Raw genomic sequence first — 22,650 nt, 5'->3', positions numbered from 1 at the left:
AACAGTCAAAGAAAAACCTGGGAAATTGTACAAGTGTATGCTCCACAAGCAGAATGCACGCAACAAGATAAGATGACTTTGAGGAAGAATGGAAGAGACAACTGAATGGACAAAATAACGTGGTAATGGGGGACTTGAATGCCCACGTAGGCATGGAAAGGAAGGGTTATGAGAACGTGCTTGGAGCGGACGGATGGGGAAACAGGAATAAGGAAGAAGAAAGACTACTGGATTTGTGCAAAAGAAATGGGGTGATGGTCGGGAACTCGTGGTTCAGAAAGAGAGAAAGGCATAAGATAACGTGGTATAACAGTGACTGCTCTAGGGAATCCATTGTAGATTACAGTACATGATCTACGATTGGGAAATGAAGAGGAATCTTATAGATGTAAGGGTAATACCATCAGAGGCCCACAGACTACTGATAATGAAACTGAGAACAATTACGGAAAGGAAGAAAATAGAAGAGCAAGAAAGACGTATCAAAATATGGAAACTGAAGGAAAAGGAAACACAGGAAAAAATAAGATTGAAAGTACCAACAGATGATACAAAAACAGGAGAGGAGGAATGGGAAAGGTTCAAGAGGCAGAGGAAGTTTGTGGGAGAACTAGTGCCACGAGACCCCATGGTGGAACGACAGAGTCAAAGCGGCAGTTAGGTGTGGTTTCAACAGAGAACAACGGAGGCAAGACAAAAAAGGAAGAAGCTAAAAAGGTTGTAACAGAGGAGAAGAAAAAATGGATTGAAACATGGACAAACATGATGGAAGAGGATAGCAAAGGAAATTAAAAAGTACTGTATGCAATGGTCAAGAGTAAGAAGAAAGGCAAGAGGGAAGATGTTATTATGATAGAAAAAAATGGAAATGAAGTGCAGGAAATGGAATGTGGAAGGAGTATTTTGAAGTTTTACTAAACCCAGAAGGATGCACTGAGGAGGGAAGTACAAGCAGGGAGGAAGTAAGAAATATGGAAGAAGAAAAAGACTTAACATGGGCAGAAGTGGAGCCAGCACTGGACAAGATGAAAGGAGGGAAAGCCCCAGGTTAGATGAAGTGAGTATTGAGATGGTGAAGGCAGCAGGAGAGGTAGGGAAACAGTGGCTTTATCGTGTGTTGAAACTAGTATCGAAGGAAAGGAAGACCCCTGAAGATGGGAAGAAGAGAGTAATCATATCCATTTTCAAGAAGGGGAATAGAAAAGAGTTTAAGAACTATAGGGGAGTCACATTCATATATCACTGTGCAAAGGTATTTGAGAAGATTCTGGAGAATAGAATCAGAAAGCGGGTGGAAGAAAAGTTAAGAGAAGAGCAGTACGGTTTCAGATGACGAAGGTCCACAGTAGACCTTATATTATGAACGGGGTAAGGATCATGTGATGGCCTTCGGGGACTTTGAGAAAGCTTATGACCGTGTACGTAGAAACAAGGTAGGGGAAGCCTTACAGAGAAAAGGTGTCGAGGAACAGACCGTAGAAAGAGTGAAGGAGATGTACAATGGGAGTGTCAGTTGAGGAGAAAGAACAGGCTGGTTTGAGCAAAAAGGTGGTCACCTTTGCTCTTCGCAGTAACAATGGACGAGCTAATGACAAAAGTGGTAAGGAAAATTGGAGAAGGTAAAATTAAAGTGATGATGTTTGCAGATGACCTGTTAGTCTGGGGAGAAAAGGAAAAGGATATCCAGGAACAGTTAGATGGTTGGGTAGATGATGTGGAACAATATGGAATGAAATTTAATGCCCAAAAGAGCGAGATAGTGATCACAACGAGAAAGAAGGAGAGACCTACGAGAGGGATAATGCTTGGAGGGGAACAGCTTAGGAAGGTAGAGAGTTTCAAGTGCTTAGGAAGTATCATAGAGGAAAGTGGAAGAAATGATAAGGAAATAATCGAGTGTGGAAGACAAGCAGAAGCATTCCTGAAAAGTGTCAGAAACCTGGTTTCGAGCAAGGATCCCTCAGAGAAACAAAAGGGTGATATACAGCATGTACTACATACCTATGCTGACGTATGCAACTGAGACTTGGGTAATGAGGCAGAGAGCCGTGAATAGAATACAGGCAAGTGAAATGAAATTTCTGAGAAGCAGGATAGGAGTGACAAGTTGGGATAAAATGAGAAATGAGAAGGTTCAAGATAAGAGCCACTACAAATAGGATAGAAGCCTCTAGACTTAGATGGTATGGACACATGAAGAGAATGACAGAGGAAAAGATACCGAGGAGGATGCACGAAATGGAAATAACAGGTAAACGACCAAGAGGAAGACCCAGAGACAGGTGGATAAAAGGAGTGGAAGAGTGTGTACAGAGAAGAGTAGAGGAGAGGACTGGGCAAGAGAGGGAGAGACAAGAGCAGATGGAGAGGCAGACACAGCCAACAGATGATGATGAGTTCTATGAAAGTGTATTTGACTCGCTAGTTCTATCAAAGTAAGAAAATCGATTTAATATCTTGCGAACCATGTGACCTTGCCATGGTGGGGAGGCTTGCGTCCCAACGAAGCAGATAGGGCAACCATATCGGCTGAGAGACGAGACTAAGGAATGGTTCATCGAAAGGGGGGTAGCAGACTTTCAGAAATTGCAAGGGCAGCAGTCTAGATGATTGAATGATATGGCCTTGTAATAATATTCAACATGGCTCAGCTGTCTTGATACTGCTACACGGCAGAAAGCAACGGGAAACTACAGCCGTAACTAACTCCCGAGGACATGCAGCTCTCTCTGTATGAATGATGTACTGACGATGGCTTCCTTCTGGGTAAAATATTCTGGAGGTAAACTAGTCCTCCATTCCGATCTCCGAGTGGGGACTACACGAGAGGGGGTGATCATTAGGAAGATGGATACTGACAATCTGCGAGTCAGAGTGTGGAATGTTAGAAGTTTGAATCGTTGTGGTAGGTTAGAGAATCTGAAAAGGGAGATGGAAGTTAGATGTAGTTGGTATAAGTGAAGTACGTTGGCAGAAAGAGCAGGATCTTTTGTCAGGCGAGTACAGAATTATCAACACAAAATCGTCCGGCTCCATGGCTAAATGGTTACCGTGCTGGCCTTTGGTCACAGGGGTCCGGCAGAGTCGGGAATTTTAACCACCACTGGCACGGGGGCCGTCTTCTCCTCATCATGATGCGCAGGTCTCCTACGGGCGACATCTCGGAAAAGTAACATAAACAGAATTCTCTCCTTGCGTTCACCATTTTAATACTTCCTTTTCTTCTCTTGCAGTGAACATTATCCCAGCATTTCTCAACAAGGTCTCTGACAATTTTCCTACCGGTACAAAGGGCCACTTCTTCTACAGTAATTCAACTGATGCTTCAGTTACGTGCATCTACCTTCACGCTTACGACTTTAGCAGCGGCCTTGAACATGTTGTATATATGACGTACATTTTTGTGCTTATGTTCCCGCCCTCATTTCGTTGGCATTACATCATCATCACATTGGTTATCCACTAACAATTTTATCTGAACCATTTTAATTAGACTACGTATTTTTAATGGAAGAAGTTTTAAGTCTCTGACAAGATAGTTTTAGTATAATCATTGACAGTGTTCCATTAACATGTTTTTATTAATGTATCAAATTTTAGCAACTAGCTAATCTTTCAGCTTCCATATATGTACTTTTGAACATTATTTTAGGCTGAAGATGCCCTAGACCTGCACCTGGCAAGCCGAACATGTCCTCGGACACTCCCCGCACTAAAAGCCATACACCATTTCATTCCAATTGCAAGCCGTCCACTTCATGACCGTATCGATGAGTACAATCAACAAATTAATTTAAAAACAACCTAATCGATACTTTTTTGTTTTTTGTGCCTTGGGCAAAATTAAAAATACATTAGCATACACAGAACATGTTTCGAGCAGTTAGTGGTCATCTTCAGCTGTATAAAGATAGTTTAGATGAAAACATTTGGACAGTAAGCACATTAAACCTTAAAACTATGTCCCACGGGATCCTAAAAACTATTGCTCTAGGTGCTCTAAAAGAAGGGAGGAGGGGGGGGGGGGTTGGGGAGGTTAGGGGATGATACTTAAATTACAATTTGCGTCTATAATTAAGTTTAAAAAACTTATTAACTTATTAACAACTAGGATGAACTTACAGCATTTCATTTATCACCAATTCATACTTCATTAATCACCTTTCCAGATCACATCTGGAATTGTAAAGCCTGACCTCGATCAGAAATGTTTTGATCGAAATCAGACAATCAATGATGATGAATCTTCTAACGAATAAATCCACTGGTGTGGACAAACAACAACAAGGGTCTGCACAAGGACGCCACTCGGAATCGGTGGGGTGTCAAGTAGAAGACAATCGACAAACCCAACAATGTAAGAAGAGACTTAAGTTCAATAAATCAGGAAAATTTTCATATTTTGCAACATTAAACATTAATTCACTAAGTAAGGTGGGCAAGTTGAAACATTTAAATGTGATGGACCAACATAGGATTTTAATAATGGCTTTACAAGAACTTACCAATTGAATCAGGAGGTTATCGTCTCTACAAAGGACCTTCAGGACAAAGGGTAATGAAGAATGTCCCCCAATTTGGTGTAGGTTTTCTTGTTCATAGTAGCATAATAGACTCAATTGAAGATTTTTCTTCAAACTCTTCGATGATGAGACTTCTAACAGATAAAGTAGGGAATAAAACTTATACTTTAATAAATGTCCATGCACCAACAAATAACAAAAACAATAAAGATAGAGAAAGAGTTGAAAACTTTTGGGAAGAACTTGATTACATATTATCGAAGATCCCTGATGAGCATATAAAAATCTTACTTGGAGATTTCAATGCTAAAATCGGCAGAGAAAAGAAGTATCGCACAGTTGTAGGAAAATGGCCAGCTCATAAATTAACGAACAAAAATGGCCAAAGATTAATTGAACTTTGTGCAGATCATGGACTCATTTTTGGAAACCACCAGATTCATGAGGCGACCACATAAACTTATGACATGGAAATGCCCTAACGTAAAATTGGGAGAGTTTCAGATTGATCATGTTGCTATGGATAACGATTATCATAAAGAAATTTATAATGTCAGAGTCCTCTGTGGGGTAGACATAGACTCAGATCATTATATCTCAAAAATAAAAATCAAGTTAACACCAAAAAGGAAACACAAACGTAATCATCTCAAAGCAAGGAGAAATTATGATCCCAGTTACTTAATAAATAATAAAATATATTTAGAGAGATCCAAAACACCTTTAAATGACAAATTAGAGACGATGATCAACAAACTTAAAACCATAGCTGAAGAAATCGCTCCAATTAAAAGGAGAAAGAAACATGCGCGGTGGAACGGGGAATGTGACAAAGCAACTCAAGCAAGGCACAAGGCATAGTTAAATGATCAAGAATACCTAATAAAAGAAATAGATAGTGTGCAGAGGAAAGCAGCAAGATTTGTAACAGGGGATTTCAGGAGAAAGAGTAGTGTATCAGATATGTTAAAGGAACTTGGGTGGGAAACTTTAAGTAAGAGAAGGGAGAAAACTAGACTTATAGGATTATATAGAGCCTATACAGGAGAAGAAGCATGGAGAGATATCCGTGAGAGGCTTCAGTTGGAAAATAATTATATCGGCAGGACTGACCACAAATATAAAATTAGAAGGAATTTTAGCAGAAGCGATTGGGGTAAATTTTCATTCATTGGGAAGGGTGTGAAGGAGTGGAACAGTTTACCAGGGGTAGTGTTTGATCCTTTTCCAAAATCTGTACAGATATTCAAGAAGAGAATAAACAGCAACAGAGAAAATAAATGAAGTGTTAGAGGGCATTCGACCGGTGCAGGTTATTGTAAATAAAAAAAGTGTGTGAATAAATTAATTCCATCCCCTGGTCTAAGGAGTTTAAACAGCCAAAGTAGGGGACTGCCTGTAGGGGTGAAGTACAGTGGGGACTTCGAGGGCCCTGGGACCGCTACGGTAGCTGTGAAGGCCCTTCAGGAACTCTGAAAAGTGGTGGCAAAAGGGGCTCTGGTTAAGACGCAGCAGGTCGTTATGCTACTTAGGATCCAGAACGGGTAAAAAAAAAAAATTGTAAATAAATAAATGCAATGTAAATATTATTGTTATACCAGTTTTATAGTATCTGTTACCGTGTTTTGGTGGTAGGTAGAGGTGTAAGAAGGTGCGGGCGTGAATGGGTCTCAAACTACGGAATCAAAGTTAATGTAAAAGTTAACAAGGTTATATTTCCTTTTCAATATTAAGTAATAACAAAGAACAGGTACTTAGTAGCCGAAACACAATTTGAAATGTACAATTACAGGGATTACAGAGTTTGGGCTTCGAGCCCTGAGTTCACAATTTTTGAGCAACTAGCCCAACTTTCCGATATACAAATTTTAACAAAGGGGCAGAAGACCCCAATCAAACCCTGGAGCACTTGCTCCAAATTACACAGTAAAGCCTCCTCGAGGCATACAACACTCCGTTTCCAAAAGAGCCACACGCTCTTTAATTTAAGCCTCTCCTAGGCCACACCAAACTCCACCTTCAAGTTGTCCTCAACGGACATAAACACAGGGGTAAAATACCCAATCTACTGAGGTCTATTAAATGAAAAGCAGGTTAATTGAATGACCTCTAAAACAATTTGAGAGGAGGCGAACTTGCACTCCTAATACATTTTGATTTTAAAACCTACTTTGGCACTAGGCCGTTATTACAAGGGCTAATCCCATACTACAGAGGTGACTTAATAGCAATTTACATTACATTACGGAAGAATAGGTTGAGAGAATAAGTTCACCTCAAGACGATGTGAGTGGGAGCTCGAGAGGGTTAAGCACTCTCTATCCCGATATGTCGTTTTAAAATAGAATAGATACCAGTTGTTTTTACATTTTAGGAAAAGGTTACATGGTTGAACGCTTAGAACCCGCCCCGAAAGTTAAACTGCTGAGCAAGAAAAGAAAGAATTTATTAATCGGCCATTACCTTATTGTTGACCGCCGCCGAGGAAAGAGGCGCTTCCCGCCTCCTGCTATGTACTTAATACACTGAAAGATGGAACAGAAGTGGCCCGGAGACCCTAAAATCAGCAGTTTATATACTCTCGCGGAAGTTTCTAGGCGTTAGGGGAATGAAAACACCCGCCCACAATGTTTTTATTGGATAGGACCCCGCAACAGATACAAGTTGGGGGAAGATACACCAGATTGGTCAGAAATTACTAAAAGAAATTCGGGATTGGATAAATCTAAAACAAGGGGAAAAAGAGGGGTATACAGCCAACTTAAACAAATAACAGAAGGAAATTTAACAAGAAACAAACTTTTGAAATAAAAATTTCTCCAACAAAATAGTTCTTTGACTCCGCACTAGGGTGCGCTATTGTTGATCTTCAGTAGTGTCCTCTAGAAGAGAAAGTTCACACTTCTTACTTCAAGCGAAACAAAAACACATCAAAAGTGACACAGTTCAAAAACTCAAAATTTTCCACGTGGTGACATCTTCTGAGAAAGTAGAGAATTAATAGAGTAGATAAAGTTCAACCTTCCTCCAGAAGAGGAGTTTCAACTGGCGCAACTTTTAAATAAACGGTGTAGAGGTGTACCGCCCGGTACAGTATCATTTGAAGCAATTCCACATACTGTATATCAGTTGACTATATTTGTAAGTAGTATAGGAGATATTATAATTAGAATTTTGTAAACAATATAAATTTATTAAGGATGAGCTGTGTGTTTAATAGAAAACATTGTTAGCGTAAATTGTATAATATTGTATTATAGGAAAAATTTTCTTCTCTTGTTAATTTAATATTTAGTGCTTGACAATGTATTTTAGTGTACCATTTGCCACCGAGGTAGACACCTCATTTGCAAATAAAGAGATTTTGATTTGATTTTGATCAACAGAGGAAAACAGAAAAATCTCGAGAAGAACTAATTAATGCCAGAAGACAAACAGCTAAAGAAATTAGGACAATTAAAAGAAATTATCAAAAGGAAATGCTTAACACTATAGAAGAAACATTCAACCAGCATAAAACAAGAGACTATTACAAAACATTCAAGCAATATCAATCTAAGTTTACCCCTCCCACACTTATGTTAAGAAATAAAAATGGAAAAATGGCACACATTAATCAAGATAATGCTAACATCCTTGCAGAATACTTCAAAGAGTTACTTAATTGTGAGGATCCTGTGGAACATTTAGAATTTGACCCTAATCCAAAAAATAAAACTCCATTACAAAAGATTATACCACCAGTTTACAATGAAGTGAAAACAGCAATTAATGCACTTAAAAACTACAAAGCAGCAGGAGAGAATCAAACAGTAGCAGAAATATGGAAGAATGCTAATGATCAGACTATTCAAAACCTACATAAATACATCACTGATATTTTCAACACAGAGAAGCTTCCCGAGGAATGGAATACAGCGATAATCCACCCGCTGCATAAGAAAGGTGATCGCTCCGATCCAAATAATTATCGGGGGATATCCTTGCTTGATATTACATACAAGATTTTATCCAAGATTATATACTCAAGAATCCAAGAACAACTCGACCAAGAACTTGGAGAATATCAGGGAGGATTTCGACCAGGTAGAAGCTGTCCAGATCAAATCATTAGTTTAAAATGGATAATGAAGCACCAAAGAGTTCGAAGTAAGGGTCTAGTCATCACGTTTGTAGATTAAAAAAAAAGCATACGACAGTATTCATCGTGAATCATTACTACACTAAAAACTTGTTAACCTCATTAGTATGACTTTTAAAAATACGAAGGCAAAAGTTATATTTAGAGGTGAATTATCAGAATCATTCACTATAAGAACTGGACTTCGACAAGGAGATGGACTTTCACCATTGTTATTTAATTGTGCATTGGAGAAGGTTATGCGTGAATGGAACAAAAAATGCCGAACAACTATCAAGATCGGTAGAAGTATTATACTCAACAGCCTTGCTTTTGCGGACGATTTAGCATTACTTGCAAATACAATAGAAGGGGCTAAATTTCAAATTGAACAACTAGAAATTATAGCAAAAAAAATAAAAAATAAAAAATGGGATTACAAATTTTATTTGAAAAAACAGAAATGAAGCCAACTTTTAAAGTTGATTTACCAGTTATTCAACTGAACAGTAATAAAGAGATTAAAATTGTTCAGAAATTCAAAATTCAAATATCTTGGGGAAATAATAACATGGAACACAAATGAAAAAGAAGCAATAGAATACAGAACAACTAAATTTAAACAAGCACAAAGACTTACCTGGCCAAACTATAAAAAAAAAAATCTCTTTCGATAAACGCTAAGCTGAAACACTATAATTCCATAGTTAAACCAGAGGCAAAGTATGCTAGTGAAACTTTATTCAAATGAAATGTAAAATCTACAACAGACAAATTACAGAAAACTGATAGAAGAACTCTTAGAACAATTATTAATAAAAAACACCAAGTTGATGGAGAGTGGAGATTGTTGCCTAACAACATTGTCTATCGTGAATGTGAATCAATAATATCTACAATGCGTAAAAGAAGAATTTCCTTTTTCTGTCACATATCAAGATTACCAGACACCAGGATATTGAAACAACTATTTGATTATTTTTTGAAAAATAAAATCAATAATAATTGGTTAAAAGAAGTTCAGGATGATTTGGAAGAATTGGGTATAACTCGGCAACAAATCAAAGACAGAAAAGAGAAGAGGATTTTGAAGAACAAAAGCATAAGTCTCAAACTAATAACAGTTGAACGGAAACAATATACTATATCGGACACACAAAGGGCATCCAGGTCGGAGAGGATGAGAAAGTTCTGGGAGAAGAAAAAGAAGAAATTAACTCAAATGTATTGATTTAAGTGCTCCAATGTGGACATGAATTATGTAAATAAATAATAATAATGTACATATTTAAAATATTTAAAAATGTCTGTTATGATATACTTTTCGTAATAACACTAGGTGGCATGAATAAAAAAGTCAATGTTTGTAACAGTCTTCAGGCATTTGGGAGAAGAATACTTCAATTAAAATTTGCATCTATATGATGTTAAAAAGAACTTATTTACTAATAAACATATTTGAAAAATTATCTTCACTTTTTAAAAAACACTTGGTCTTGAATAAAAATTCTATGTACAGTACATTCCAGTCTTCGGGTATTTGTTGTCTGTATTTTGTGATGATTATCTTCCTTAAATGTAACTCATTATGTTATGGTAAAAGGCCGTGTTGCCTGTTTGCCTTGCGAATTTTGCTCTTTAGATTGTGGTAAAAGGATGTGTTGATTGTTTGAATTGCAAAGGTCCTTTGGTAGCTTCCCTGTTATATAAAACGGCGGTCCTCTAATTAGCGCAGCTTGCCTCACAATCTGCAACCAGCAGGAGATCGTAATATATTAAAATATGGCATATAATAGAAGATCTCCGAATTTAAATAGATCACGGGAAAAGGAATGTATTGAAAATTGTGTTGTCTTAACTCACCTTATCTGGACAGATGTTTATCCCGCACCGCCTTGGGGAACTGTCTTTGTGCACGACCTAGTGTAGTAGAGATGTGACACGGTCTGATTGTTCGTGCGATCCTCCGTAGAAAGGGGAAGTAGAGTTGTGTTGTCATCTAATACGTCTCGTGAGGGGCGGAGGGAGTACTAGCTGTGCTTCCGTGACGTCATGTTTGATTATTTCACTTGTTCTTCTTGTTTGTTTTCTGTTTCCCCATTCCATGTATTTGCTGATACTCTCGTATAAGATGTTTTTTTGCTCGTTCATTTTGTTTAGATTCTGTTCCTTATTCTCTAATTTATCAAGAGTAATGTGGATGTTTTCTAGGCTGTTCATTAGACTACCTTTATTGAAGGTCCTGTCTGATATTAGTGAATTCGTGGCTTGCCTCTTTCATATGAGTTCCCTTGGCAGAGAATCTTCTGTACTTCTCTGCATTGATGTGTTCATGATATCTAATTATAAAGCTCCTACCTGATTGTCCCACGTATGTTTTTTTGCACTGAGTACATGTCAGCCTATAAATGCCAGATTCCTGGAATTCGTCATCCTTAAGTTTATTGACTCTGTCATGATTAAAGAATCTATGTTTCGTATTGTTGTTGGTTACGAAAGCTACTTTGGTGTTGTGTTTCCTGAACAAATTCGTGACTTCATAAATCCTCGGGTTATTAAAGGTGAATTTGACGTACCTCTTTGCCTTCTCCGATTGTTGCTTTAGTTTAATTTGTTGTTGATATTTGCATTTAGTAATGATTTTGTCGATGAATTTCAAACTGAAACCGTTATGTAGGGCTTGCTGGCGAATGTAAGATAGTTCCTTCTTTCTGTCTGTTTCTGTTAGCGGAATTTCAAAGGCCCTGTTGAGGAATTATAGTAAGCGGATTTCTTTTGTGAAATGGGATATAAAGAATTGCTTTTAATTGTGGTCGGTGTAAAAGTGGGTTTTCTGTGCATTTTAAACTGGAAATGGTTGTCTTTCCGAATTGTTTGACTATCTAGAAAATTGAGCGTACCTTCCTCTTCTGCTGTAAATTTAATGTTTGGATCTAAACTATTTAAGGTATTTAAAATACTTTGACTATCATTAAGTTCTTTATTTATTATGGCATAAGTATTGTCAATAAAGCACAGCCAGAGATCTAGTCCTTTAATGTGGCCTACTATCTGAGCGTGTTCCAAGTGATCGAGGTATATGTTAGCTAAAATTCCGGAAGCCGGCACTCCCATTGGTAGTCTGTCCTGCTGATATATTTTATTATTAAAAGAAAAGAAATTATGGTTCAATACGAATTCCAAGATAGTTATGAAGTTTTCTATTTCGGGTTTACTGATGCGTTTGTGATCTAATAATTTCGTTTTTATAATCTTAACCCGCCAGTACTCGCGGGTGAGCGCTGCGCTCACTTTAATTTTTAACAGCTTGTAACTCTAACCTAGTGGTAATTGGCAAGCCAAGCTCTCGTCTACCTTCCTTTCTGAGTATCCCCTTTGACGTATACAGGAAACCGGGAACGTGAGTGCTTCCCAGACGCTTTGATTTCAATCTTGGCGCAGACGTGAATGGAAGTGAGCGCAGCCCTCACCTGCGAGGATCTGTGTAACTTTTCGTGCATGTGCGAAGTAGTGCGAGTCTGAGTGCCGAGTGATGTTTTATTAACATATTGAGTATGGAACGTGCAGAACACATTTGGAAATGGTTGTTAGAGGAATCTGATAATGAAATTTTAGGCTCTCCTCTGATAGTAGACAATGATAGTGAAGATTCGGAGGGAGAGATTGAAAACAACGATTATGACACTAGCAGTGAAGTAGCCGCTGACGATTCTGATTTTGACGAGCACATCGGGCCTCATTATGTTGGTAAGGACAATGTCACGGTGTGGAACATTCATCCCCCTCCACACAACAGGCGAAGGAGCAAGAAGAATATTGTCATTCATCCGCCTGGTGTGAAAACACGTGCTCAGCACGCAGTGACAGTTCTCCAGTCGTGGGACTTGTTCTTTCCTAACGATGTGATTACTGAAATAGTGAACTACACAAACGTTCATTTGTGGAAGTTCAGACAAAATTACACTCGTGAGCGTGACGTATTGGACACAAATATGAACGAGATAAAGGCCATGAATGGTTTGTTATATTCAGCAGGAGTTCTGAAATCATCACATCAAAATATTCAAGACTTATGGGCAACTAATATGACAGCACCAGAGTATTTTCGCCTGGTCATGAGTTACAATAGATTTTATTTGCTTCTTAGTGCCCTGAGGTTTGATGATATTCGTACTAGGCAGCAAAGGAAAGCTCTGGATAAGTTGGCGCCAATCAGAGAAATATTTCAAGGTTTTGTTCAGCGATGTGAAGATAATTACAGTGTTGGGGAATACGTCACACTAGACAGTGGCAGGTGCAGCTTCAGGCAGTACATTCCAAACAAACCATCCAAATACGGAATCAAAATTTTTGCCTTGGTTTGTTCTCGGATGTTTTATACTGCAAAGATGAAGATATATACGGGAAGACAGCCTGAAAGTCCCTTTGTATTAGACAATAGTCCTAGTAGTGTCGTCAGAAGAATGGTTCAGCCAATAGAAAACAGCGGCAGGAACGTGACTGTCGACGACTGGTTTTCTTCCATTGGGATTGTGAATGAGCTTGTACGGCAGAAGAATCTAAGAATGGTCGGAACAATGAAAAAAAATAAGCGGGAGATTCCGCCAGAACTAGTCAACACTAGATCCAGGCCAGTAAATAGCAGCATTTTTGCTTTTGGGGAGCATTGCATGCTGATTTCGAATGTGCCTAAAAAGAATAGAAATGTAATTCTCATATCAAGTATGCACGAATTTCCAGTAATTGACGAAACAACTGGGGACCTTATGAAACCAGAAGGACTTACGTTTTATAATTTGACGAAAGGAGGGGTCGATGTTGTTGATGAAATGAAGTCTTTGTACTCTGTATCTAGAGTGTGCTGCAGATGGCCTATAAGAATATTTTTCACAATGTTGGATATTGCCGGTATCAACAGCCAGATTATTTATCGTTCGAACACATCTGAAGAATTACCCCGGAGGAAGTACCTGAAAACACTCGCTCTGGACCTTACAAAATTCCATCTTGAAGAGAGAGTTGCAAAATCTGGAATTCACTCAGATCTGCATCTGAAAATTCTGAAAGTTCTGGGGAAAAAGCCTGATCCTCCACGAGAGACATCGTCGGGAAGGGAAAAGTGTGCATACTGTCCAAGAAAGAAGAACAGGAAAACAGCAGCCAGATGTGTGAAATGCAATGCACCAATTTGCGGAGACCACATAGTAACTCTTTGTGAACCATGCCATTTTCCACATCCGGATCAAAGCGACTTGGAAACGGAATAAAGGTGACAACAGTGTTGAGTATATTGAAACATGTGTTCCACAAGAAGAGGCAATGTTGCCTAATTTACGAACAGGTTCAACAATGACAGTTCTATTGGCAGAAACATTGATTTATTGACGTTTGTTCGGCTTTTATTTTTTATTTTGTTTGTGCAGAACATGGTTATATGTCACGCTACTATCCATATTTCAATAAATTAATACATTCTAACCTGAATAAAGTGAGCGAACCCCAATTCTAGTAAGATTAACCTAAATTTCTATGAATTGTGCATTCAAACCTATATTAAGTGAGTTAAACCCAAGCATGTATACTGTTATTTCAAAACTGCAATTATAATGAATAAATCTCCTTCTCTGAATGAACGTTGGCAAAAGAAAACGTACACGAGGTGAGCGCCGCGCTCACCCGCGAGTACTGACGGGTTAATAGTGTCTTTTATAGGAATGTTCGTGTACATATTTTTTATGTCGAAAGAACTTGTTACGTGAGAGGAAGTTAATTTGTAGTCTTTAACAGCCTTACAAAATTCCTTGGAGTTTTTTTAATCGAGGTTTTGGTATAAAAAAATAGTTTTGAGTCAAAAACTTATGAATAAATTGAAAGGTTTTGTATGTGGGACTTTTCCGAAAATTAATTACAAGTCTAATATGTGCGTCCTTTTCATGCAATTTAGGCATAGCTCTTGGTTTAGAAAGTCCTGGGTTCATATTTATGAGATTTTGAATTTCTTGGTCATTTAAAAGGAAGGTGCTTTGCTTCAGTATCCCTTTCAAATTCTTTTGAATTTTTAGGGTAGGGTCTTTCTCAATTACCTTAAACTTGTTGCTATTGAAAAAAGTTTCAATGTATTTGGTTTCATTTAATATCACCACTGTTCCGCCTTTATTGGCTTTCGTTGTAACTACGTCACTTTATCAAATTTGGCGCTAAAGATCCTTCTCAATCTTTGTATTGGCGGAATTAGTCAGTAATCCTTTAATTACGAAGGGAAATGTTTTCTTTGCTTCGTACCGTATATCATTTTGAATGTCGACTGGGAGGGTTTGTATGGCCGTTTCTGTTTCTGCTAAAGTTTGTATTAACTCTTGTCTGCTATTGATACTATGCCACCAAACTCGATAGCTGCAGTCACTTAAGTGCGGCCAGTCTCCAGTATTCGGGAGATAGTGGGTTCGAACCTCACTGTCGGCAGCCCTGAAGATGGTTTTCTGTGTTTTCCCATTTCCACACCAGGCAAATGCTGGGGCTGTACCTTAATTAAGGCCACGGCCACTTCCTTCCCATTCCTAGGCCTTTTCTATCCCATCATCGCCATAAGATCTATCTGTTGTGACCGTTCACAACGTCACCTATAGTATGTCATGATATCCAGGAGATGAAATATGCCGTTTTCCGCGTCATTCTACGATAAAAACTGCCCAAGTCAGAATTTTTCTGCCCGCTCCAGGACTCGAGTTGCAATATCCAGAGTCGCGCGACCCAGCTCTAGTTGCTGGTAATTAGCAGCAAGGCGGTGCAAGAGCGCTTGTACTCGAAACTCTCTCACTCCCACCACGAGCGAGATGAAACCATACGCGTTATCACGTGACAAAGAATCTAGGTCACTAACTGAGCCCAGAGAGTAGGTCCAACGTGAAAACTAACATTATACCATGTTTTCCTCGCTCATCCACCACTACCAACTTATCGCGTTCAGCTGTTTTATTTCTGTTAATTTTTATATATCACAAAATACCCACTGGATAATTAAGCGCAAACATTCATTTGAATCAGGGAATTTTACGCATAATTATGAGACCGAGAAGTGCTCTACTTAACTGACAGAGAGATAACTGCGCTGTAAACAAGGGCGCGTCTTAATGACTAACAGATGTTGGACTCTAGCCGTGCCAGGGAACACAAGGAATCCCCTGTGCTCGTCATCATTCACCGCCAGAAAACTAAAGGACGCTTTTAAGATTGCTTCAGAACCTACGAAGTTATTTTAATAACAGTCACTCAGTGGAGATGGGAATACAAGAGCTACATTTTGATATCCTGTTCGTTACTGTACGTTGCGTATTAACGGACCAATGTGTGAGAAAGGATTGCATTTTTCCCCCACCCTCAGCATTCGGGTCTCTAGCGTAGCGCGCCTATATATTCATGAGCTGAGAAGGAGACACCAACCAGTGTGTTCTTATTGTAATGCCAGTACGGTAGTATTTCGTCGTGGCTTGTGAGTGAGTCGTTTGTGAAGAAATAATCTTGTAATTTGAGTAGTGTAATACAGTGATTCATTAAATTCTGTGAGTATGTGGAAATAATCACCCTCTGAGTGAGATGTTAGCGTGTACAGTGTGCCGCAAATTAATAAATAGGAACGGTACGAAACCGTAATAACTGATACCCGTGTGTAGAAAAGGTCATACATCAAGCCTCCTATGTGTCTAAGTTAATACGGCTCAGTTAACATACATAGTGACGTACTTAGCGAAGTGGGTGGAGCGTACGTGCTTGATATCAATATGAATTACCAAGAAAGTCAGTGAACAGCTCAGTTAGACCTAATTGAGGACAGCGCCACGTTAAAATAACCCGCAGTACAGTTGAGAGCTCGACTTACGGCTAAGTGCATTAGAACAGGCCTGAACTAGTGTCATGAATATGAGAATGCTAATACATTAGTGGCCTAACCACTGTCGTTTCTAGGGAAACTAGTGAAATTTCTGGGCCTATAATCGCTGCCTACGAGAAGAATAGATAAATGAGAAGGGATTAATGTCGGGCTTCTGGGACATTACCGACATTAGGTTGGAATGCTCGTGCTATTGAGCAAATCCAACCATATGTTCAAATTGTGGTGTGTGATAAACTAACGTATTCACTTGAGATAATTTCCCCTCATTTACATGTCTACGTGAACGCCGGAGTGAACGCCGACGCCCATCTGAATGCCAGAATTTTGCCTGCATATTAGAGAGAACCAGACGCCTAGCTGTCTTCGCCTGGTGTAGCAGAGAACGTCGAGAACGTCATACCAGATCAAGCCGTCATGTTCGTGACCTGCCAGGAAGTCATCATGGGTCTTCACATCACCGATGACGTGATGCAAGCAGTCTAAAATCCATGGAGTGCCTCCCTGTAAAGCTGTGAACGTGGTATCCAGAAGGCTGAGTACATTTCCAAGTATTTATATCTTTGAAGGTCGTGTCCCATTGTAAATATGTAAATTTTTCACTTAGATATAACGTAGACTGCAAGCACGCCATTTCAGAGGGATAATAATTATAATTTCATTTTTATTTGGGTCTTTTATGGAATACTTTCTTCATGGTTTGGGAACGACCATACTTCCATTTTTTTTTTTTACAAGGGTTTGATAATGCATGACGTAAATTTAAGGACCTCAGATTAATTATGTGTGAAGTACTGTCAAGTAAAAGGGCTTAAATATTTTACGTAAACGACTCCAGTTATCATCGTTCTACAGCCAATAGGATTCCTCAAAGATATCTCAGTAACTGATTTTTTTTTTGTACTTCACAAGCTCTTAGGAAATCCTCCTTACTAGAAATTAAAACTGCTGGAACAACGAATGGAGCATGAGATTGGGGTATATATCTTACATCGCTAATTAGTTCGCGAATGTGCAAATTAACTTGGACCCTGATGGCAGGAGATCATCGTTAGATCTGCATCGTGGTCGATGTACCGAGAGGAAATGAAATGGCTGAACAGGCTGTAGCCATAATATATATTGCGAAATGAAATGTGAAGTTCCCTTGGAATCTGTCATTAAGACACGCGAGGTGCATATCGCGATGTGAATATGTTGATTAGGCCGGATATAGGGCCGTGATTTGTGTGATGCCATTTATGGCCAGTATTGAAAGAAGTGAATAGATTATTTGCCGTGAAGTCATTGCCCGAGAAGGCTAGTGGACTGCTCTTTGAAAGTGTGGCACGGGTAGCTCCCAGCGGGAGTTTTATGAGCCCCTTTAAACGGGGGAGTGAAGGCGTTTCTTCAGTGAAATAGAACAGATACAAGTGGCGAGTTCCTTTTCCTCTCGATACAAAGATTATGTGTGCTAATTTAAATAGAGCCAACATCGCAGAGGTTCCAAATGAGCATTAAATGAAGGACCCCTCCAATTTATTTCTTTAATTATACACAGCGTATAGGGAATTCCAGGTCAGATATACCCCGTCTCAGAAGGTCCTGAGTTCATCGCAGGAGACAGTAAAGCCTCCTGTCACAAGCGGCAGGTGAAATAAGACCACCTGCGGCCCATTATGTGTATGTGAAGTGTATATATTCTTGTCCATTTGTTGCAGGTAGTGCCATAATACTTTGTTTATGATGTCTGGTATTGAAGTCGCTAAATGCTTGTCCATAGGTAACATCGTTGTGTAAATAATGTCCTGATATATGTGTTGATAAAAATCCTAATGAAATGGGCGTGTTTGTCATACTGCATATTTGGCAACGTATAACTTAAAGTACTGTTGTAACGCGACTTTCAAGGGATTGGGAGTGTAAATTGCCTATTTCAGTTCATACGATACTAGCAAACTCATATCATAATTTGATGCAAGTTGAATATATTAATTTTCGACAAACAAACAGAATTACAGCTGGGTATGCCTATGTTGAATAGATGTGTGTGTAAAGTGATTAGTGTAAGTGTAAAGTGAAATAATTAGAGAGAAAACGCCTCTCTAAGTCTGAGGTACCGGTAGTGTAATAGTTCGAGAGGGAGCGCCTTCTTAATTTTGAATATTTAAACGTATAATGAAGTGTAGAAAGGACTACCGAACATTTAAACGTTAAGATCACCCAAGTTAATATATGTAAGGTGTTTGTATGGCATACCCATGTAAATAATGTGTTTCACTAGTATAAGTAAAAATTTATTATACAAGATATTGTCTTTCTTCTCATTAGTAATGAAATGGTATTCCTCTCATAATTAACTTTTCCCCCTACTATAGAGACTATTACTAAAGGACTTACCGCCCCATCGGACAGTCCACAGACCCGAAAATGCGATACCGACTCGGCTAGCGAACTATTCCAGTAGGGGAGGGTGAGGCTTCGACAAACCGGGCTGAGTTCGAAGCTCACCGATGGTACTCCATTCTAACGTCATATTTATGAACAATGGTAACTGGTTTATGTACAGATGCCTTGGAAAGGTTACATAATTGGCGTCCCGTAACGTGTGGCCTTATTGTTGTTTGGGGCGAGCTACATATTGTTCTCGCGACGCATAATTTAGCGTCCCGTTGTTGGGGCAAGTTTGTAAAGCCCTACGGCACCATAAATATTGATATAGCCAATATTAAGGCACAAGTTCGAATACCACTACTATAAAAGGAGTACCTAAGGTAGTAGGATTATGAAATTGATTCGGTTAGAACTGAACGAATGGAAATACCAAATTTTACCCGTATATTAAATTTGCTAGAAGAGAGGAATACAAAATAGAATCAGAGCGTGTGAACGTGATAGTTAATATGGATAATGTGTCGGATGGAGTGCGTAAGCCGCTACCATAGACAGTTACGTCACGCGCAACGATATTTGAATGAGTGACTGGAATAAATTAAATCCGACGGATGTAGGGAGAAGAATGAAGAGATCGTGTACCAGGTTAAGTGGAAATATACACGATGGTCACTCAGAAATATGGCGGACCTGAAAAAAAAGTTATGGAGTTGTGTAACTTCAGGGGAGCAATAAAATGACCTTCCCATTGTTGAGGATAAAATGACTGGACTGAGTTCTTCAAATTCTTCTGGTCACAGGTTCATGCCGAAGGCGATGCGTTTGTAGCAGGCCTTGGTAGTTTAGGGGACTCATCCAATGTAAACAGGGTAGATATCGCGGACAAGAGTGGAAGCCTCATCACTCTTAATTTTTTTCTCTCTCAAATGAACAGTGCAATGTTGTCAGTTCGAGACGGGGAATTGTCTGCTAAAGCATGTTCCAAATCTCGAGGCTGAAAACATCCAATGTTTATTAAGTGCATCACATTTCTGGCACACGTAAAGTACCGAGCCCATTTAGGTCGCGGATTTAGGTAATATTTATTTTTAAAAAAGGGCTACATAAATTTAATTATTAAAAAAAACAATATGTCGGGATAATGTTTATGAATTACGTAGGAAAATACTAGGGAAACACAAGTAATTATTAGGAGGTATGACGCAGCTGTTTTGAAGCTAATTGTGGCGTAAAACGACTTGGTCATTTTCAAAAATTGCACACCTTCCTAAGTTTAGGAAACTGAATCGTATGAACTGAAATACCACGAGCAGCTTAATTCAGGGGGGCACACATTTCTCAAGAAGTGAAGTATTATGGATGTGGAAGGTATTAAACAGTTGATGGCCGCCTTACTGGCCGAACAAAGTGAGAAGCAGGCAGAGCTTTTCAGGGAACAGAGTGCGAAGTTTGATGAGTGTCTTGCGAAATTGGAACAGGCTAATGCGGACAATAGTGAAAGACAGGCAGGACTTTTAAAGGAGCAGCTAAAGGCCGATAGTGAAAGACAGGCAGGACTTTTAAAGGAGCAGCTAAAGGCCGATAGTGAAAGACAGGCAGGACTCTTAAAGGAGCAGTTAAAGGCTGATAGTGATAGGCAGGCAGAACTATTAAATAAACTAGGACAGGCAACCACTCAAATTGAAGAACGTTTAGACCAGCACAATAGTCGAGTAGGTCAGCTCACTGCACGGTTAGACGGATACGAGGCGTCGTGTAAAGCCCAAGCTGCGGAGCTCAAAGAACATGTTAACTCTCGCATTGATGACGTGACGACACGCATAGATTCCCTCACGTTGAAGCTAGAGCAAACCAGTCGCCGTCTGGATGAGCGTACAGCCGAAATAGAAATAAAAATGACAGCTCAGGAAAGCAAAATGGAAGAAATGGAATCGAAGGTTAACGCCAACACGGAAGCCATGATAGACCTACAAACAAGATTTGAGGATCTGTCTTTAAGGACTGAAGAAATGGAAGGACAAATAACGCAGGTTCGGGACGGCACAGAGACTAAATGCAAGGAATATATTGATCAGCACATGGATCGGGCGAAGAATGAATTGAACGTTACCGCCGAGGGAAAACATCGGGAAACGCAGGGAAAGGTCCAGGAGTTGAAGGACAAAATTGATAAATTTGAACTGAAGGCTCATAAAGCTACCATTAAATTAGACGTCCACGAGAGGCTAATCTTGGAACTCCAAGAAGAAGTAGAGAACCTCAAGACGCAAGAATCTCGAGGAGACGACCTGTTGAAGTCCATCTTGAACAAGTCCGATAAGAAGGACCAGGAACCGCCAGGAACGCACAACGAATCTGACTTGACGGGAAAATCAGTTCCAACCCATGAGAACAATCAAACTCACTTTATGTCAGGACGTAGCTCAACACCACAGGATCTTGGTTCGATCCCTTTTTACAACCTTTTGCGTTTCAGCCATGATGAACCTAAGAAATTCGGGTCCAATGCCCATATGACACCGAAAGAGTTCTTAAATGAGATGGACCAATATTTTTCCGACCACAATGTCCCCGCAGAGAGGCGCCTACGGATAGTTGAAAGATATCTCGCGGACCAGCCGTTGATATGGTTCAAGGCATTTAAATACTGCTTTGACGGATACGAAGAATTCCGGCGTAGGTTTTTAGAGAAATACTGGGGGATCGAGACACAGCAAGGGTTACGTCTCGAGCTGTACTCACGGCGATACTCGGCAACTGGACAAACGAGGTTTTGTGAGTACTTCGTCCATCAGCTTCTTCGCATGAAAGAGTTAGACAGCCCACCTTCCGAGTTAGAGCTGATATCAGCGATCGGGAAGCAACTTCCGCCGGAAGTCCAAAAGATTCTCATCTCTGCCAATGTTAAGACCGCAGTAGAAGCTGAGCACATTTTGCGCCAGTTGGACCAGACAACAAGTGGAGGACATGTGAGACAGAGACACCACGAGACGGTGCACACGATAGACGTGAAATCAGGAGGATCACCGAAACGTCGAAATCAGGGCACGAGTACCGAGGAGAGAAGGGAAACTTACTCAACGTCGAGGGATGGTGATAGAAATCCTCCGAGATGGAGTGAGCCGAGAGATAGACGCCGTGAAGAATGGAATTCCAGGAGTTATGACTATCAAAGACGACCTGAACGGAGAAATAGGTTTAGGTATAGTCAGGTCGACCATTGTAGAAGGCCATACGGTAGATGGAGAGGAGAGAGTAGACGGTCATGGGATAGACCGAGGAATATGGACAACCAGATACGGGATCGACAGGCGGAATCGAAGAGGTACGTCGAACAACTCCGAAACCAGCCCGCAAGAACGGACAAATGGCAAAGGCCTATCCAAGAGATGGCATCATCTGAGGAAGTCACAGGAGCTGAGAGTATCGAATTTCAAGCTCAAAGGGAACAAGACCGAGGAAACCGGCTGAACCCTCATGCGTCAGAATACTTCGCAGGGGGCGGAGCTGTTAAAAAAAAGCAGAACTAGGTAGCGAGGAGATAGTTTCTCCACACATTAGCAACCATCGAGACGATTCAGACTTAGTCATTGTCACGATTGACTCATGGAAAATTCAACCCGAAGATTTGTTAGAGGATCCAAGTCCATGTTGTAAAAAGATTATCCGAGAACTTCCAGTAATTTATATTCGTGTCCAAGAGTTACGCGTACGCTGTCTAATAGACACAGGAGCTAGTGTCAGTG

At 39.8% G+C, this 22,650-nt stretch overlaps 1 protein-coding gene across 5 annotated transcripts in view; it reads right to left on the bottom strand.

Moving 5' to 3' along the window:
• Positions 1-22,650, bottom strand: part of p115 (General vesicular transport factor p115) — a 637,868-nt gene that overhangs the window by 174,233 nt on the left and 440,985 nt on the right. The window contains exon 18 of one of the 5 annotated variants that reach the window (XM_067138598.2): positions 4,640-4,657. The exons of the other annotated variants lie outside the window; for them this stretch is intronic. The gene's annotated coding sequence lies outside the window, so the exon portion shown is untranslated. Of the gene's footprint in view, positions 1-4,639; positions 4,658-22,650 lie in introns of those variants that run through there. 5 annotated transcript variants of the gene reach the window in all.

The sequence above is a fragment of the Anabrus simplex genome, chromosome 1 (assembly GCF_040414725.1).
Source record: "Anabrus simplex isolate iqAnaSimp1 chromosome 1, ASM4041472v1, whole genome shotgun sequence".
Classification (NCBI taxonomy): domain Eukaryota; kingdom Metazoa; phylum Arthropoda; class Insecta; order Orthoptera; family Tettigoniidae; genus Anabrus; species Anabrus simplex.
This window is presented reverse-complemented; position numbering and strand designations above follow the sequence as displayed.